Raw genomic sequence first — 17,549 nt, 5'->3', positions numbered from 1 at the left:
CACCTGGTGCTTGGGGTCGCAGCGCCGCTCAGCGCTCCCACGGCAGCGGGGCAGCAGGGCTGCAGCCGAGCAATGCTGCGACCCGCCGTGCCAGGGCCCTTCCCCCCAGTTTGGGGCCTTCTCAAACGGGGAGCCTGGGGCAAACTGTCCTTTTTGTGTCCCCTTCCCTCCTTTTCTGGGCAGCCCTGAGCTCTGCCCGCGAGAACCCCAGTGAGCTAATGGAGTGTGTTTAAATACCTGGGTGCTCAGTGACTGGGCGGGGGTCATGTAAATTACCTCCCCCGCCCCCCGTGTCTCTGAAATACACAACAGGCAGAACAGTTCATCCCCAGCGTCCGCTGCGGGGACGCCACGGCCGTCTTCGGGACAGCTGCAGCCACAGACATGCTGGAAAGGCTCCCCGTCCGCTGACATGGGACGGCGCGAGCCCTGGGGCTCAGCCGTGCACGCTGCGGGAGTGAGCTGGGGCGACACCTCGTCCTTGGGAGTCGCTGGGGCCTCTCGACTGGCGTCCCAGCACGGGAGAAAAGGGCCTGGGCAGTACAGCTGCCAGGAGCAAATGCCATTTCGCAGCTTGCTGACGCGGTGCTGGAAGAGTGCCGGGCTCAGCATTCAGCCGGCCGCGTCTGCCTTATAGCCACAGGCAGAGTCTTCCGGTGCCATCTCAAAACAAGTGCCCCCAAGGGGTTTCTTCTGCCAGCGGCCTGGCGCTAAGGAACACCCCTCCAGTAACAAACTGCTGCAGTGCAACGAGAACTGACCCTCTAAGACCAAGCCAGAGCAGCCCGCACAAACTGGTGCCAGCCACTAAGGAAGAGACTTAAGGAGCAAGCTGTCGAGCTCAGTGGAAAGAAATCGGAGGGTGCTTTGATTCGAGTGGGTCAGCACTCTCACCGGGTACGAACGGGGTCTTCAAACTAGCCGGGCAAGGCAGAGCAAACACCAGTGTCTGGAAGCTAAAGCCAGACAAGCTCAAGCCAGAAATAAGCCACAAATAGCCAAGCCTGAGGATGATTAACCAGTGGGACACACCACCAAGACAAGCGGTGAATTCTCTGTCTCTTGATGAAGGGGGCTTTAGCCAAACGAGCTCTGGGGCTGTAACCCTCTGGCGGTCAGATGGGATGAGCTAGTCGCCTCTTCTGGCCTTGGGATCTATGGATCTAACACACCTGGATGTTTGCGTACAATGAGCCAACGCAACCTGACATAAACCCAACCAACCAAACCGCCCTGCTAAGCCTGACGCTCCTGGAGCGAGACTTGTATTTTCCACTGTTTTTTTCAGGCAGGTTTTAAAGCATTTCACTATTTGGAGGAAGAATTTTGCTCCCTGTGTGTGTCTCAATGAGACATTTAAAAGTCTCATTCAGGAGTGTCTGAAATCTCACTCCATTCAGCCGTCCCAGTGGGTGAGCCCCATAATAGTCATGCCTAGCTCTCCTCAGCCATGGATCTCCAAGCACTTTGTGTCGGGAGCAGACCCCAGGCTCCAGCGTGCCAGCCCAGGGGCCTAGCTGCCAGGTAAAGTGGCACGCCAGTGCACATCAGCAATAGCAAAGCAGCACCCAGGCCTGGACAACAGCAAGAGGGATGGGAATAAGCGAGGAAACGGACCAGGCTTCCTGGGAGAATGCTGAAGAACAATGTAACGAATGGCCGCATCACGGTTGTCTCCCTGATGCACTCTGCACCCAGCTGGCTCACCACAGCAAGGTCAGAAAGCAGATCGGCCCTGCCCCCGGGCTAAAGGAGAATCTCCAGCCGCACTGTGAGCGGTATATGGCCTATGCCACCCATCTGTGCATTCTGACTCCGTCCAGTAGAGGGCAGCACTCAGCACGCATTATTACAGGGTTTTACATCTCTCCTGGCACTTTGAAACCAGCTGGGTGCCTGGCCGAGGTGACCCAGTTCACCAGCCCTGGCACAGAACACTGCTGCTTTGCACGGCAGCACCTGGGACGTGAACTCAGAGAACGTCTCAGTGACCCGAGGCCCTCGTCAGTGAGCTACAGACTGATCCCTCCCTGCCCCGCGTCCCTCCGTTGCTCTGGCCTCTCTCGTCTCGTTCACCCGATAGAGCCATTGCACCTGCCAGCCCCCAGCCCATGCTCCCTGCCCGTGTGTGTGCGGCTCCCCTGGGCTCGGCCCAGGCCCCTCTCCCCTTCCCGGCAGCAGGACATGGCGGGAGTCAAGACTCACCCTAGGCATGGGTCCCAGCCTGGAGCTGTCTCCCGGTGGCCCTGCCCCCACCCCTTTCTGGCAGGCTCCCATGATCCACCAGGCACCAATGGGTTAAACGGCAAACCTTCACTTTGTGTTTTCTTCTCTGCAGAGAGCCTCTCTCCCTCCACCATCTATCAACCCTGCCCTCCGTGCCTACAGACCCCACCACCTCTCAACCCACCTGTCCATGGGGCACCCAGCCCCACACGTATCCCTCCCCAGGCCTATCGCCATCCATTCCGCTCTGCCCCCTCTCTCTGCACATCGCTGCTCCCCACGTGTCGGAGCTCTTCCCGGCAGAACCTACCAGGGAGGCCGAGGGTGAGGCCAGGTGCTGGGGGAACAGCCCGGGAGCCGGATGTCACTGTCATACGGCACAGACAGCCATGCACAAGCCTCATGCACCCCGTCTGCCGTCTCCTCTCCTGGAGCAAGGCCACTCCAGTTGGCAGCTCCCTGGGACTTGGGCACAGGCCCACTGGTGGCTGGACTGGGGCCTGTCAAGCCCACACTGGCCTCTACAGAGCTCCTGGGTGGTGTCAATGGATCTCCTGGAGGGGGAAGACTCACCAGGAGCCACTGAGCCCAGAGAGCCCAGGGCTGGGAGGTTAATTGGTTCGCATCCCACCCCAATGACCAGTCCAGAACCGCGTCGCTCTCACCATCCCATGCCCCTCACCCTAGCACCATGCCCACGTCCTGCCAGGCTGGCCAGCAGACAGATCTGGCCTTGTCCGGACAGGGGAGTTTAGGAGTGAACTTCACCTTGGCTCAGGGAAGCCAGAGGATTTAAGGGAGGGGGACGGGTCCCGTCCCGATGAAAGGCAGCGAGAAGGACTAACCCAGCCAGGGGAGCACACAAACCTAAGGTCATTGCTCTGCCATCCTCACGCAGCTGTCTCCTTGCACAGACGCCCGCAGGGCCAGCTCCCAGGCTGCTGCTTCACTGGCAAAGGCTGCTGTCTGGATGGCGGACTTTGCTTCCTCTGCGTCCCCAGCGGCAGCAGCCAAGCTCTGCATTACCTGAATCCCAGCTTGAAAGAGATGGCGAAAAGTCAGAATCCCTCACACTGGCGCTCTGCACGCTCCTGGGGCTCAGTGCTGGGGAATTCCCCAGCACCGGTGACCAGCGGCTGGGCAGGGGGTTCGCTTTTCCTTCCTCCGTTGCCGTGACTGATAGGAAGAAGGAAGAGGAGCTGTCTTCCACCGCCCACAAGCGGCTGGGCCCCCCTGGCAGGGGTGCGAGCAAGGGACTGATGAGATTAGAGAGAGGAATAGCTCCCACACCCACCAGCTCCCCAGAGGTTCGCACCTGACCTGGGGTGTGGGAATAGCCAGGCCAGCATTCTCACAGTTAATGCTACCGACCCTTGGGAAGTTCAGAGTCCCTGCTTCAGGCTCTACCCTGTGGGGGTCAGACCCTGTCGTGGGTTCTCTGCAGCACCTGCTGCTCTCTGGATGCACCCAGGCTCTGAGCCAGCCCCAGGTACTGGGTGAAATCCTGGGTCCACCGAAGTCAATGGCAAGACTCCCCTTGACTCAGTGGGGCTCCCGGTGTCCGTTTTTCCAGAACAAGGAGCATCATCCTGGAAAACAAATCGGTGCCGTTAGCTTAAGAAATGGGGCTCAGTAAAATGAAGCTGCAGAAGGAAACTGCCCCCTGCCACGGTGACCTGCCAGGCCCAGGCCCTGGCACCTGTGCCCTTTCTTTGCTGCCTTCTGGGCAACAAAAATGATTAGGGGTCTAGAACACATGACTTATGAGGAGAGGCTGAGGGAGCTGGGATTGTTTAGCCTGCAGAAGAGAAGAATGAGGGGGGATTTGATAGCTGCTTTCAACTACCTGAAAGGGGGTTCCAAAGAGGATGGATCTAGACTGTTCTCAATGGTAGCAGATGACAGAACAAGGAGTAATGGTCTCAAGTTGCAGTGGGGGAGGTTTAGGTTGGATATTAAGAAAAACTTTTTCACTAGGAGGGTGGTGAAACACTGGAATGCGTTACCTAGGGAGGTGGTAGAATCTCCTTCCTTAGAGGTTTTTAAGGTCAGGCTTGACAAAGCCCTGGCTGGGATGATTTAACTGGGAATTGGTCCTGCTTCGAGCAGGGGGTTGGACTAGATGACCTTCTGGGGTCCCTTCCAACCCTGATATTCTATGATTCTGTGATTCTATGATTCTGACAGATGGTAGAGGCAGGGGAGGTTTCGTTCAAGGTTTTGCGTTTCCCTTAGAGCTGGGTTGCCACCAGCATGGAGATTGGGAGCGCTGGAGCTGAAGGCCTGAGCTGAGGGGCCCAAGATGCTGCAGTCATCGGCCTGTGACCGTGGCCCAGCGGCCACTCGATGAGACCAGAGCCCTGTGCTGAGCGGGTTACAGAACCATCTTGTCTGCCGGCTTTTCCTGGAGCTCTCTGGGGCCCACTCCAGAAGGTGCACTGGAAGCTTTCTCAGCCCTTACTTGGGGAGCAGGGCGCTGAGCCCCCACAAAGAGAAACCTCCTACCAGAATTTAAGTAGGGTGGGATTAAGAACAATGAACAGCTGCCCGCACCCCCCCCCTCCAACCCCTCCCCCGCAAGAGCTTTCACGTGTCCATTGTAGTGAATCCAGGGTCCCTCCCTTGGTATCTGGGATGTCACAATCGCACTAGTTCTCCAGTCGGCCGTAGAGTCTGCTAGCAGAGGCAGGGATTGTACTGGTACGATCCCCGCTGGGGTGGGTGTCGGTGTCCAGCGTGCTCAGACCAGTCCAGCTGTTCCCAGGTGGGAAGGGGGATAAGCTACACTGAGAAAGCACCTTTCTTCCAGCATGTCTGTGTCCACAGAAGGGGCTGCGCCAGAATCACCAGCATCCCCCCATTGCCAGACACATGGCATTGCACTGGCCCTGCCTCAGTTTCCCCCACCAGTCAGCTGCTTGGTGCTGGAACAGTCAGTTTCTTCTCCAGTCGTTCACAATCTCACTCCTGCCAGGGCACTGACCCTGTAGCAGGGTGTCAGCCCAGCTCTTTGATCCTTGCCCTCCTCTTCCTCAGGATCGCTTTCCTACCCCGCTTTCTGGGGCTGGTAGGGAGCCCAGGGCCGCCCTCTCCTCTGGCTTCCAGCCCAGGGGCCCAGCTCTGACCTGCTCCTCACTTGCTGTCCCCAGGCCCCCGTCCCAGGACAGCTCATCCCAGGGAGCCTGACTCCTTGGGCACCTTCTAGCCCATCTCCGCTTGGCAGGTCCCAGCCCTTCTGGAAGCTGCCTTCAGGGCCAGTCCTCAGTACGAACTCCCGCTCCCTTCTCCCAGTGCTCCCCCAGGGGCCTGCGGTACCTCCTTTATAGGAGCCACCCCCAGCTGGGTCTAATCCGGGCTAACTACCCATCTGCCCTCCAAGCGTCAGAAGGGGCTAACTGGTCTCTCCAGCTGCCCTTAGCTCTGTGGCTGCCAGTGTGGGCCTTAAACATGCCACCCCGATACCAAATCTGTGTGTAGACCAGGCCTTCCCGAATGGTTTCCAGAGCGACTCGTCATTCCACCTACGACCTTCCCCGGGAGGAGTTCTGTCCCGCTGGATAGGAGAGTCACCAAGTCCCTACCCACGTCTCATCTGGCTTCAGGGCTAATTGTGCTCCACAGGAGGGTCTGGAGGAGAACCTTCTGTGAAGTAATAATGAGGAGGAATGATTAATGCTTCACCACTTCTCATCTCACGGTGCTTTGCGAAGACGGTAAGCACCATTCTCCCATCTCCAAGCAAATGCCTTCTCCCCCATGTGGCCGAGTCCACTGCAGACATGACAACATTATGTCTGAGATTTTCAAACATTAAAGTGAAACAGTTTCTTTTACACCCTCATGCTCCAGGGCATGAGCCAACCCCTGACTGTCAGGGGTCAGGAAGGAACATCCCTTGCAGGCAAGTTATTCTAGATTTGTTTACTGGTGGGTTCCTACATCTTCCTTTGAAGCTGCTGGGTCTGGCCCTAGTGGCGATGGGACACTGGGCTAGATGTTTTGATCCAGGAGGGCAGGTCCTATATTCAATGTTCCTATTTCAGACAGTTTTAGGTCTTTGCTTTCTAAAAGGCTGCTGGAGATTTCATGCAGGAGGTGGTGATTGCTCTGGATCTGCCGTGTGATGGGAGGAAGGCTGCCTGTGGCACTGGGATAGTGAAAGCAACACAGAGGGGTCCTGCATCAAAATAAATGGGCTGGATTAGGACTAAAGAGTGGAAGGAATCGATGGGACATGCAGTGAAACCCTGGTTTGGATTTTACCCTTCCGGGGAACTGTACTGGATTAATGGGGAGCAGGGTGGAGTACAGTACATGCCCCCATTTGGGAAGAATATGGTATTATTTTAATTATGTAAATATCTTCCACATACCATGATATTAACCTCTTGGACTCACCGCCAGGGGGCCCCCTTTCCCCAGGCGTGGCTCACAGAGGCAGCATTTCTAGGGAGTCGGAAATGTGATCTCTGGGCCCACGGGGGTGGCTTCTGAGTTCAGAAGGGGCTGGGCTGGGTAGGTCTTGCGCCCCTACCATACAGGGAAGAGATGACATTAGCCATGCTAGGAAAGGCCCTGGGGTGCAGTTACACCAGCTTGGGCTAGGGCCCAGTCAGCTCGCAGGTAAGCAGGGTCAGGTTGGGTCAGTCCTTGGATGGAGGACCCCCATGGATTACCTAGGCACTGCAGGATGTGGGGTGAGTAATAGGGGGCTCTCCCCTGGAGTCAGGGCTTGCCTGGGGCCCGGTGCTGCAGGGCGGGGGGTCTCCCCTGGAAGTCAGGGCTTGCCCCAATGCTGGGGCCCAGTGCTGCAGGGCAGGGGGTCTCCCCTGGGAGTCAGGGCTTGCCTGGGGCCCAGTGCTGCAGGGCGGGGGCTCTCCCCTGGGAGTCAGGGCTTGCCTGGGGCCCGGTACTGAAGGGCAGGGGCTCTCCCCTGGAAGTCAGGGCTGACCCCCATGCCTGAGGGAACGCTGTGCTGTGGAGATGGCATTTTCAGAAGAGATAGCTGAGGGTCCCGGTCCCTTGTGCTTATTAAAAGTCCCATGACATTTTCGTTAATAGGAGGCAGGGCGTGTGGCTCAGATCTAGCTCTGCCTCCCTAAAGAGGAGCTGCTGTTCCTTGCTCCCTGCCTGGACCCGCTGAGCAGCGTTACTGTGCGCTGCTGAATCGCTGCCACGCCCCCGCCCAGAGCTGGCTGCAATTCAGTGGTCGGGGTTGGAGGCAGAGATGGCGAAAACTGCTTTGGGCTGAAAGAGACCCTAGGAATTTAAGTGATCCCAGGCAAATACCAATTAATGAGCCTCCGATGAACTGAACGTTCAGGGCGGATCAAAGTTTTGCCGGGTACAGGAGGAGGCAGGTAGGAGCAAAGCTGGGTAAACAAGGGATTTTTCAGTTCGCTGCTTCAGTTTGGGGCAATTTTAAATGTTCTCTCCCAAGGAAATGTCGACACGACGTCATTTTGAGTAGAAACCTCGAAATGTTTCCAGGCTTTGGATGTTTTTGCCTGAAACAATTCAGCGAAACGAGCCCGAGATCGCGGACGGTTCGGTTTTGCCAAAGCCGCATTTTTCACCCCAAAAGTTCCAGCTGTTCTGCAGGAAGAGGAGAGGTCTCCACGCCCCCACCTCTGCTTGCTCTGACCCCCCCCGGACCAACCCATCCATTGCTCCTCCCACATCACCCGCAGCAGCATCTTCCACTCCTGCCTCTGTCTCACCTCCTGGCCTTCTCTCTTCATCCTCACCCAGTCTGCCTCTTCCTCAGCCAGAGTCCTTGTTCCTGGCCCGAGCTACTTCTCTGGCCCATCACGCTGGTATCTGGCGCCTTGGGAGCTTTGGCTGATTTACCGTCACGCAGCCTGGGGCAGCAGGGCAGGGCAGGGATCCCTGTGGTACAGAGGGGAACAGGCCCTGGGTGACAAGCCCAGGATCATGCAGGGAGTCTGTGGGTGAGGTGGGAATTGAACCTGGATTCCTCAAGTCCCAGGCTGCAGCCCTGACCACTGGGCCCTCCTCACCCAGCCTCGTTGGCCCCGTCACATATGCATCCAAAATGCCACTGCTCAAGTCACTCTCTGTCCCGGCACATCGCTCCTGCTTCTCGCAGCCCCAGGATGGCCTGTCTCTGACCTTCGCATGCCAGCCGCTCTGACGCTGGCCCCTCCTCTGCCCAGCCTCTGCCCCTTCGCCCCTGCTGCCCCCTACGCCAGGGTTGCCCTGGCTCCATCTCCCACCCAGCTCGCCTCTCCTCAGCTCCAGTGAGCCCAGTTCAGGCACTTCACCCAAATGAACCAGGCCACCCCCAAGCTCCAGGGCTTGCCGTCTTCCTTCCCCTCCCTGCCAGTGCCCTAGAGGCAGCCTAGCATGGAGAGACAGCCCCTCGTTATCCCAGGCCCTTCTGCATCCCCTTCTTCTCTTGGACTTCCCGTCCGGAGTCCATGCCTGCCAGTCGCTGCTTTTCCCGGGTCGGTTCCGACAAAGTCCGTCACCTTTCCCAGTGTTCTTAACGACCTGCAGAGAGGCTCCATGTCCCTCGTGTTCTGGCTGGGCCTTGCAAAGAGAAGCGTGTCACTCCCAGACTTCTGTGTTTCCCATCTCCCTGCCCTCTTTCCCTGGGAGTCTTTACAGTTCCAGCAGGGATGAGCCGTTGCTTTCTGGACCTGGCGCGTTTCGCACCGCCCAGCCTTGCGTTGGTTAGAAATGGATTCACTGGGTGACCCACAGTGGCCTCTTGAAATTCTGAACAGAGCCACTTCAGCTTCCTCTCCGGGCCCTGGATTATCTCCGCGTGTTCAACGGGGGGGCTAGGCGAACTTCCTGGCGTTTCTTCCCCCTTCCTTCCATGTACCCACATGCTTCCCAGTCCTTCCTGAGCTCAGGTCGAGGGCTGCAATTCCAGCTCGCTGACGGGGATCTGCAGGTCAACGTGTCCGCGCTCAAGAGCATTGTTATGGCTCTGTCCGCCGGGCTCCATGCTGGTACCATGGCCACAGCTGCTTGCACCAGATGAGCGCTATTCCAGCCAGTATCTTGTTCCACTGTCAGACCTGCCGTCGCAGAGCACCCCGAATAAGGAACCAGACAGGACGGCCGCGGCATCATGCCCCACATCCAAGGCCCAGGCGAGCAGTGTCCCGGGAGCTCAGCCGTAAAGATGGAGATAAAGGTGGCTCACCTTGCGGCTTTCTGGGCTCCGAAGGGGGCACCTGGAAAGCTGCTCCCACTCCACTCAGGGGAGGCGTCAGGATACACGTGACAATAGTGTTCCCACTTAGCACTGATGGGCTACGTTGTGGGTATTTATCAGCCCTCTCCGTTGGTTTATTGGATTGGATAATTCCAGCTCTCTCTTGGGGGGATGGTTGTCCAGTGGCTGGTTTCCTCCGTGCCTGGGGCGGTGCTTTTGCGCCTTATCATCCCTTTTTGGGGTTCCCTCATGCTGACGTTTCCATTGACAAGAAGAGCCACGTCCGCCTCCCACCTCATCGCCGTCACCAGGAACGGTCCTTTCCCTTCCCTCGGTTCTGTCCCTGAAGCCTCGGCCTTACGCACGCTCTGAAACACAGCGGCCAGAAGTGCCGCTTTGTGGGAGTGTTTGACACCGTGGCATCCCGCTGCAAGGCCGGGCTGGGGGGCTCGTCCCCTTTAACCCGTGCATTGCCCAAAGCTGCGGGGTACGACTCCGAGGTGCCGGGGTTGTTATCCATGTTCACGTAGGATTCCCTCTGGCTTTCTCCTTTTGCCCTTTTCACAGGCCTCTGGGCACCTGCTTTACTCTTTTTAAGACCTCACCATTTTTGCTTTCTGATGGGCCTGGTTCCTTTCTGTCATTACCGTGGCACATTCTTTGTTCCACCTCAGCACACTCTCCCTAGCTTTAATTCGGGCTGGTATCCTAGGAATAGCAAGGCTGGCTGGCTTTCGAATTCCCTTTGTTATCTTATTCCGGAATTCCTCAGTCTCCGCACTTACATGCTGTTCGCCCCCACACAGCTCACTTTGGGAGCCAAAGAGTTTCCAGTTTGCTTTTTCTCGCTTCCAAGTGGGGGCATTGTCCTTGTCTTTGGTCCTTCCGTTGCCTTGCTCTGTAATTAACAGGAAGTGGTCACTACCCATTCCCTCCGCTCGGTAAACTGCCCAGCTGCATTTGCTGGCTATGTTACCAGATGCTATTCCCATGTCTAGGTAATAGCTGTTTCCATCCACGGCACTGAACCTGGTAGGCACGTCACCATTGAATATTACTCAACTCTTATCCTCAAATAATTCCTCTAGACATTTTACGTTTGTGACATTCTGTACCTTGGGGGAGCGTCCTGGAACCCCTATAGTCCTCATTTTTATATAATCGTGATCTGGCATATAAAGCATGCTTTGTAAGGTGTCAGGGGAAAGGTTATGATCTGCTATCTAAGTATGTATGTCATTAGTGCATATGAAGTTTTGAGATTGTGTTGTATGGTTGTGGGTTTGGGAGGTGCCCAGATACTGGCTCTCCAGAGACAATGACAAGGGAGGTACCAACATCCGGGTGGGTGCTGAACAGACATCACCAGCCATTGTCCAGCCAGGGAGCTACAATGCAATGACTCACCTGCATGAGGCCCCACCAGGGGAACTGCTCAACCTTGCCTGGGGACTCAGCAATGCCCCCAGAGATACCTGGACTTGTGTTCTCCAAACACCTGGACTGAGGATATAAAACAGAACACAGAGGGCCCAGGCTTTGCCTTTCTCCTTCCCGCGCCTACGCTGCAAGCAACAAAGGCACTCAGAAACGACTGAAGACTCCAACACAGGAGATTGGCCCAGGTTTAAGGAACAAACCTGTATATTGAGGACTGCAATATCCAGGGGGGTGAGAAAAACTGCTTCATCTAGATGGTGCTCAGTCTAATCGGGTTGAGAGTTCAGACTGCCGGCTGATATTTTACTTCTTTTGGTAACTAACTCTGACTTTTTGCCTGTCACTTAATATCTACCAGTTATAGTCAATACATTTGTTTAACTGTTTATCTTTACCGGTGAGTTGGCGTGAAGTGTTTGGTAAATCTGCTCAGGTTTACAAAGTCTGGTCTATAGTCACTTTCCATTGATGAAGTGGGGAACCAATTAATAAATCTGCACTGCCCGTCTTGAGTAGTGCACAATGGTATATTCCTGGGGTACAGTGCTGGGAGCTGGGGGGATTTGGCTGGTGCCTTTCTCTGTGTGATTCGTGAGTGGCTCTGGGAGCATTCATGCAATTTAGCTGGGTGTGGGACTCCACATGCGGTTATGCTGAGTGATCACAGCGCCTGGAGGGGTTTGCTGCTGGTCACTAGCCAGGCATAGTGAGAGACAGCCCAGGCTGCAGAGTTAAGGGGGCCCAGAGGTTCCACAGTCCCAGGCTGCACCCCGGGGATCCTGTCACAGCGTTTTTAACATTTGTTCTTCTTGCCCACAATCTGTTGTGACTGGTCAGAGCACTGCAGAGAACGTATGGGCAGGTAACAGCCACAGTTAATTATTTCAGTTGTAGAGCCTCGAGTTTCCTGTGTGAGTTATGAACATTATATCGTCTGAGAGACGCGGAGTTGCTTTGCGTCGATTTCTCCGTAGCATTATACTCCATATCTGGCTTTTTAACCTCTATTTCAAGGCAGTGTAAGACCCCCCCATATAAGGTACACAGCCATCTCCACCCTTTCGTATTTCTCTATCACGTCCCTACACACCCCACATTCTGGGATGTTATAGTCTGGGTTTTCTATTAGCCGAGTCTCTTCAGGCTTTGTTTTTACATCAATACAGCGCACCCTCGCTATAACGCCCTCCATAAAAACGACCCTTTGGATATAACGAACCAGGTCCCTGGATCCCACCTCCAGCCCGCCATCTCTGGCAGGGCCTGACAGTCCCCTCTGCGTTGCTTGTTAACCCAGACCAGGTTTTCTTTTTCCTCCTTTTTTCCCTGTAGGTAGCAGAGTCTGCGTCTGCATACGAGATGTTGCTAATGAGTCGGGTTTTAGGTCTTTCTCTCCCTTGCTTTGCCTCAGTCCATCCTCCATGCGCTGAGCTGTGTTTTCTGCCATGGTTACATTTTCATTCTGTCCCTGCCTCACAAGTATTGTCTGAATGGTCAGCGCCACCCCAATGAGCCTCCTGCCCCTTTGCAGGACCAAATCTTTGACTCTGGGAGCTCCTCAGTGGAGGGGGTTTACATGGCTTAGTCCCCAACATCGGCCAGCTGAAGTGACTCTGTGTGGAAGTGCCCTTCCCTTATATGTGACCAGCCCATCTGGTGAGCGCTTGCTTCTGCTAATGAGCCTCCTAGTCCTATCGCCTCACCGTCACCTACCCGTGCTCTATTTCCTCTTCGGGCTTTCCCATGGCATGGGCACCCGCGCTCGTTCCTTAGGGGCCTCGGCAGCTGACCGCTCACTTGCAGCTTTTCAAGCCCTTTATCTTACGGCGCGTCCCCGCTCGTTCTTCCGATTTGCATCCCACCAGGCAGGTTCCTCACTCTTACCACGTCTCCAACACTCTTCTGAACCACTCGGTGCTTAATTCCTGCCAGGGCTGATCCCAGCACCTCTGGGCTTGCCGCAGCCGTTAGGAAAGTGAGCTCTGACACCTCCTGCTCAGGGGGTCGCTGTCCCCTAGGAATTTTACTTTTCCCCTGTCCATCTCTCTCTGTTCTCCTTCCTTTACAGATGGGCGTCTTTTCCTTGGTCCCACCTGTGCCTCCCGGCATGGCCGATCTGGCTGGCTGTCCCCTCCAGGTTCTGCCTATGTTCCGGGTGGGAGCTGTAACTCCCGTACACTGGGGATTAGTTCAATGAATGGTTATCGTTCAGTGATTTGTGCTCAGCCCGTGGGATGCAGCGCTGCCCTTCGGGTTAGGTCTCTCCCATAGTGACCCATCCACTCGATGCTTCCTGCACCAAAGCAAGTGAAGGAAAGAGCCCCGATTTCTAGAGAGCTATGCCTATAGCAGCCCCTGAGGGACAGGCTAGGAGAACCCCCGTCCGCCCGCTCCGCCACCCATCGCACATACCCTCGATGGCTGCAGTTGCTGTGGACAGACCTCTGGACTCTGGTTCTTCCCCGAGAAAGGGAACAGGTCGTTCATCGTCTCCACCAAACGGCTCAGAGCCACCCAAAACCAAAGAAAGATGTATCTTCTTCCTCAAAGACAGATTCTGCGTCAGCAAGACCCATGGTGGAGCCAGGCCGTCAACCTGTGTCTTCCTGGTACCGAGGAAGGAGGATCTTGGTCCCATGCCCCTGACTCCAGAACTTCTCCATGGCAGGGCTGTTGAGTCTGATGCCTGGGCCACTGCTGGGACGCTGCCTTTATCCCTTGGCCTCGGTAGTGCCTAGTCCAGCCCGCTTGTTCCTAAACTCATTTTACTTTAATTGTCAGCCGGCTCAGCGCTGCGTGCAAAGGGAGTGGGGAGCTACCCCAGGGAGGATCTGACTCTCAGGGAGCAGCAAACATCATCTCTCCGGTGGCTGCACCATGGTCGGGCCGCCGTGGCTGAGAGCCATTCCTGAGGAGTACGGGACTGGAGGTCCCTGATTGGCGCCTGCTGACAAGGTCTAGGCCCGAGAGCCTGAGGAGTTGGCTCAGGAGGTAAGGCTGAGACAGGCTGCGGGGCCGGGAGCTGAGATGTGCCAGCCCAGTTCCCTCTGGCTGAGCAGCTCCGGGTATCCTGCTCTCCTGGCAAGGACAAACCATCCTGGGCATACACGCATTGGCCTGCAGTGCCCAGACCCTTGCGCAGTGGAGTCCCCAGGACAGGCGGGCGGGTGTCCCTCCTTGCCACAGAGCGAGATCTCTGCCCCGGGGGAAGGAGAGGTCCCTGACAGTGGGCAGCCCAACCGCACAATCACCTTTGATGCAGCCCAGGGCGATGCCCCTTGTCCCGAACCATTTCTGCTGACAGCTTTGCCTTGGGATAGACCATCAGCCCTGGCAATTCTGGCCCCATCCGCTCCAGGTTCGTCTGTTCCAGTCCCAGGGGGTTTAAATCCGAGCAGGATTGACTGACGAGAACGGCAACAGCCTTGGAGATCGGTCAGCGGCAGCCGCAGCTCGCAGGGAATGGGGCACTTTTTGTCTCTGCAGGTTGTTTCTGTGGTGAACGGGCCCCTGCAGTTCAGATACCACCAGGGCTAGTCAGGCTGTGTCGGGTGGCTTCAGCTCTGGAGGGGGTGAAGGGGATTGTACAGCCCTTTGGAGATGACTGTGACCTCAGCTGCTGAGTCAAAGAAATAGGCTTGCCATGAATATTCAGTTCCATTCACCAGGCAGGTTCTGAGTCCTCACACATGGTCGATCCAAAATACAATGGCTCTGGATTGCAACATGAGTCAACTCACAGACCGCTTTGTGTGACAAACAGCTGCCTACATGTCCATCTATCTTGTGGATCTGTTACACCTCATGGTTCTGGCTGGACATCGCTTGGGCTATGACTTTTTCCACGTCTTGTGCATTCAAGCTGTAGGGCTTGGGTGTTTGACTGGAATTTGAAGACTTGGGGCACCTTAGAGACTAACCCATTTCTTTGAGCATAAGCTTCCGTGGGCTACGGCTCACTTCATCGGACACATTCGGTGGAAAATACAATGGGGAGATTTATATACACAGAGAACATGAAACAATGGGTGTTACTGTAACCAGAGTGATCACTTAAGGTCAGATATTACCAGCAGGAGAGTGTGTGTGGGGGGACTTTTTGTAGTGATAATCAAGGTGGGCTATTTCCAGCAGTTGACAAGAACAGTGTGTGTGGCAGGGGGGATGGGGAATAAACATGGGGAAATAGTTTTACTTTGTGTAATGACCCATCCACTCCCAGTCTCTATTCAAGCCTAAGTTAATTGTATCCAGTTTGCAAATTAATTCCAATTCAGCAGTCTCTCGTTGGAGTCTCTTTTTGAAGTTTTTTTGTTGAAGAATTGCCACTTTCATGTCTGTAATCACGTGACCAGAGAGATTGAAGTCTTCTCCGACTGCTTTATGAATGTTATAATTCTTGACATCTGATTTGTGTCCATTTATTCTTTTACATAGAGACTGTCCAGTTTGGCCAATGTACATGGCAGAGGGGCACTGCTGGCACATGATGGCATATATCACATTGGTGGATGTGCAGGTGAACGAGCCTCTGACCGTGTGGCTGATGTGATTAGGCCCTGTGATGGGGTCCCCTGAATAGATATGTGGGCACAGTTGGCAACGGGCTTTGTTGCTAGGATAGTTCCTGGGTTAGTGGTTCTGTGGTGTGGTGCGTGGTTGCTGGTGAGTATTTGCTTCAGGTTGGGGGGTTGTCTGTAAGCAAGGACTGGCCTGTCTCTCAAGATCTGTGAGAGTGATGGGTCGTCCTTCAGGATAGGTTGTAGATCCTTGGTGATGTGCCGGAGAGGTTTTAGTTGGGGGCTGAAGGTGACGGCTCGTGGCGTTCTGTTACTTTCTTTGTTGGGCCTGTCCTGTAGTAGGTGACTTCTGTAGTAGGTAACTACTCCAGGACAGGCCCAACAAAGAAAATAACAGAACGCCACTAGCCATTCCCCCCCTACCCCCCGCCCGCTCTCCTGCTGGTCATAGCTCACCTTTCCTGATCACTCTCCTTACAGTCTGTCTGGTAACACCCACTGTTTCATGTTCTCTATGAATATAGATCTCCCCACTGTATTTTCCACTGGATGCATCCGATGAAGTGAGCTGTAGCCCATGAAAGCTTATGCTCAAATAAATTGGTTAGTCTCTAAGGTGCCACTTTTACTCCTTTTCTTTTTGCAGATACAGACTAACACGGCTGCTGCTCTGAAACCTGACTGGAATTTGTCCATCTTTGAGTTCTCTCTCCTGGCCTCAGGGCTCTGGTGGTAAGGACTGGTAGCGCTCATGCTGCATCTGTTAACAGCTTCTAGCTAGTGTCTAGTTTTTCAAGTTTAGCAAGTTGCTCCTAGTTTGGCTGCCCCAGCAGCTCAGGCGTTGAAAGCTGTGTGCGGGCGAAGTCTGCTTGTAACCGGAGCTGCTGGGAAGGATTATCTGTGAACCCAGTAGCCAGCTGATCTCTGGTTTTCATTCCCCAGAAGTGCAGTTTTCAGCCAGCTATGTAGAGCTCTTGTAAAACATTCAATATTTTCCCCTGGGTCTTGAATTCTCTGGTGGAAAACTGCTCTTTCACAAACCCCATTTATCCGTGGTACAGAGGGCGAATCAACCACAGCCCAAGCCCTTGCACAGTCGCCTTTGTGACTGTCTATAGTAAAGTCAAAAAGAACAGGAGGACTCGTGGCACCTTAGAGACTAACCCATTTATTAGAGCCTGAGCTTTCGTGAGCTGTAGCTTATGCTCAAATAAATTGGTTAGTCTCTAAGATGCCACAAGTCCTCCTTTTCTTTTTGCGAATACAGACTAACACGGCTGTTACTCTGAAACCGGTAAAGTCAAAGCATTTAAAGACAGGCTCTGCCTGCTTCCCCATAGCATAAATTAAAGAAGATCCCTGCACAGCTTCAGTTTCCTGATGGAGTTTTGTAGCAACTTGAAATCTTGCAAAATTCTGCTTCCAGTCTGTCCATCGGGAAGGTAGGTCAGGCTACGGAGCTTCCTTCCTAGAGGGAGTCACACTAGATGTGTTCATCGTACGCTCCTTTAATGCTCTGCCGGGTCTGGCTGAGATTAGCATAATAAGGGATCTATGCGCAGCTCCACCCATTGGCTAGAGTCACATCCTATTGCAAACTCCAACAGCTAATGTATGGACAAGCAACCCATGGCAGGGCTCTGAGTGGTTTTACTTTCACCCTGCAGCAAACTCCCTAGTCACCCTGGCTTCTAACGAGAGATCATGGTAGGGGGGATTTACGTCCATTCCAAAGGAAGAACCTAAAGGACTGGACCTGTTGGGAGGAAAGATTGTTCCCTGCCCGCCCACGTGAGAAGAGCGAACCACAGGCTCCATCAGCAGAACAGGACTCCCTCAGCCAGGGGCAGTATCTAAACTCTGCTAAATCGCCGAGCGGCACGGGAGGGGAGCTCCGGGGTCGCCTGGTTGCAAAGGCCTCACTCCAAGCCGCTGTCGATGGCTTCTGTGATCACAAGGAGTGGGGTGTCCTGGCTCTCTCATTCGGGGAGGGCACTCGACCCTCTGATGGGCGGCCGATGCTCTCGGATAAGGCGGATGGGGTGTTGCTCCAAACAATTCATGAGCTGTCCTCTGCTCCCCGGAGTCTCTGCTCCAGCCCCCCGGAGATGCCGGTAGATCCCCCCGCAGCAATTATCACCGTCAGTGCCAGAGCCCCCTGCAGGCCACCGAGG

This window comes from Lepidochelys olivacea (assembly GCF_965140295.1).
Source record: "Lepidochelys olivacea isolate rLepOli2 genome assembly, chromosome: 26".
Classification (NCBI taxonomy): domain Eukaryota; kingdom Metazoa; phylum Chordata; order Testudines; family Cheloniidae; genus Lepidochelys; species Lepidochelys olivacea.
This window is presented reverse-complemented; position numbering follows the sequence as displayed.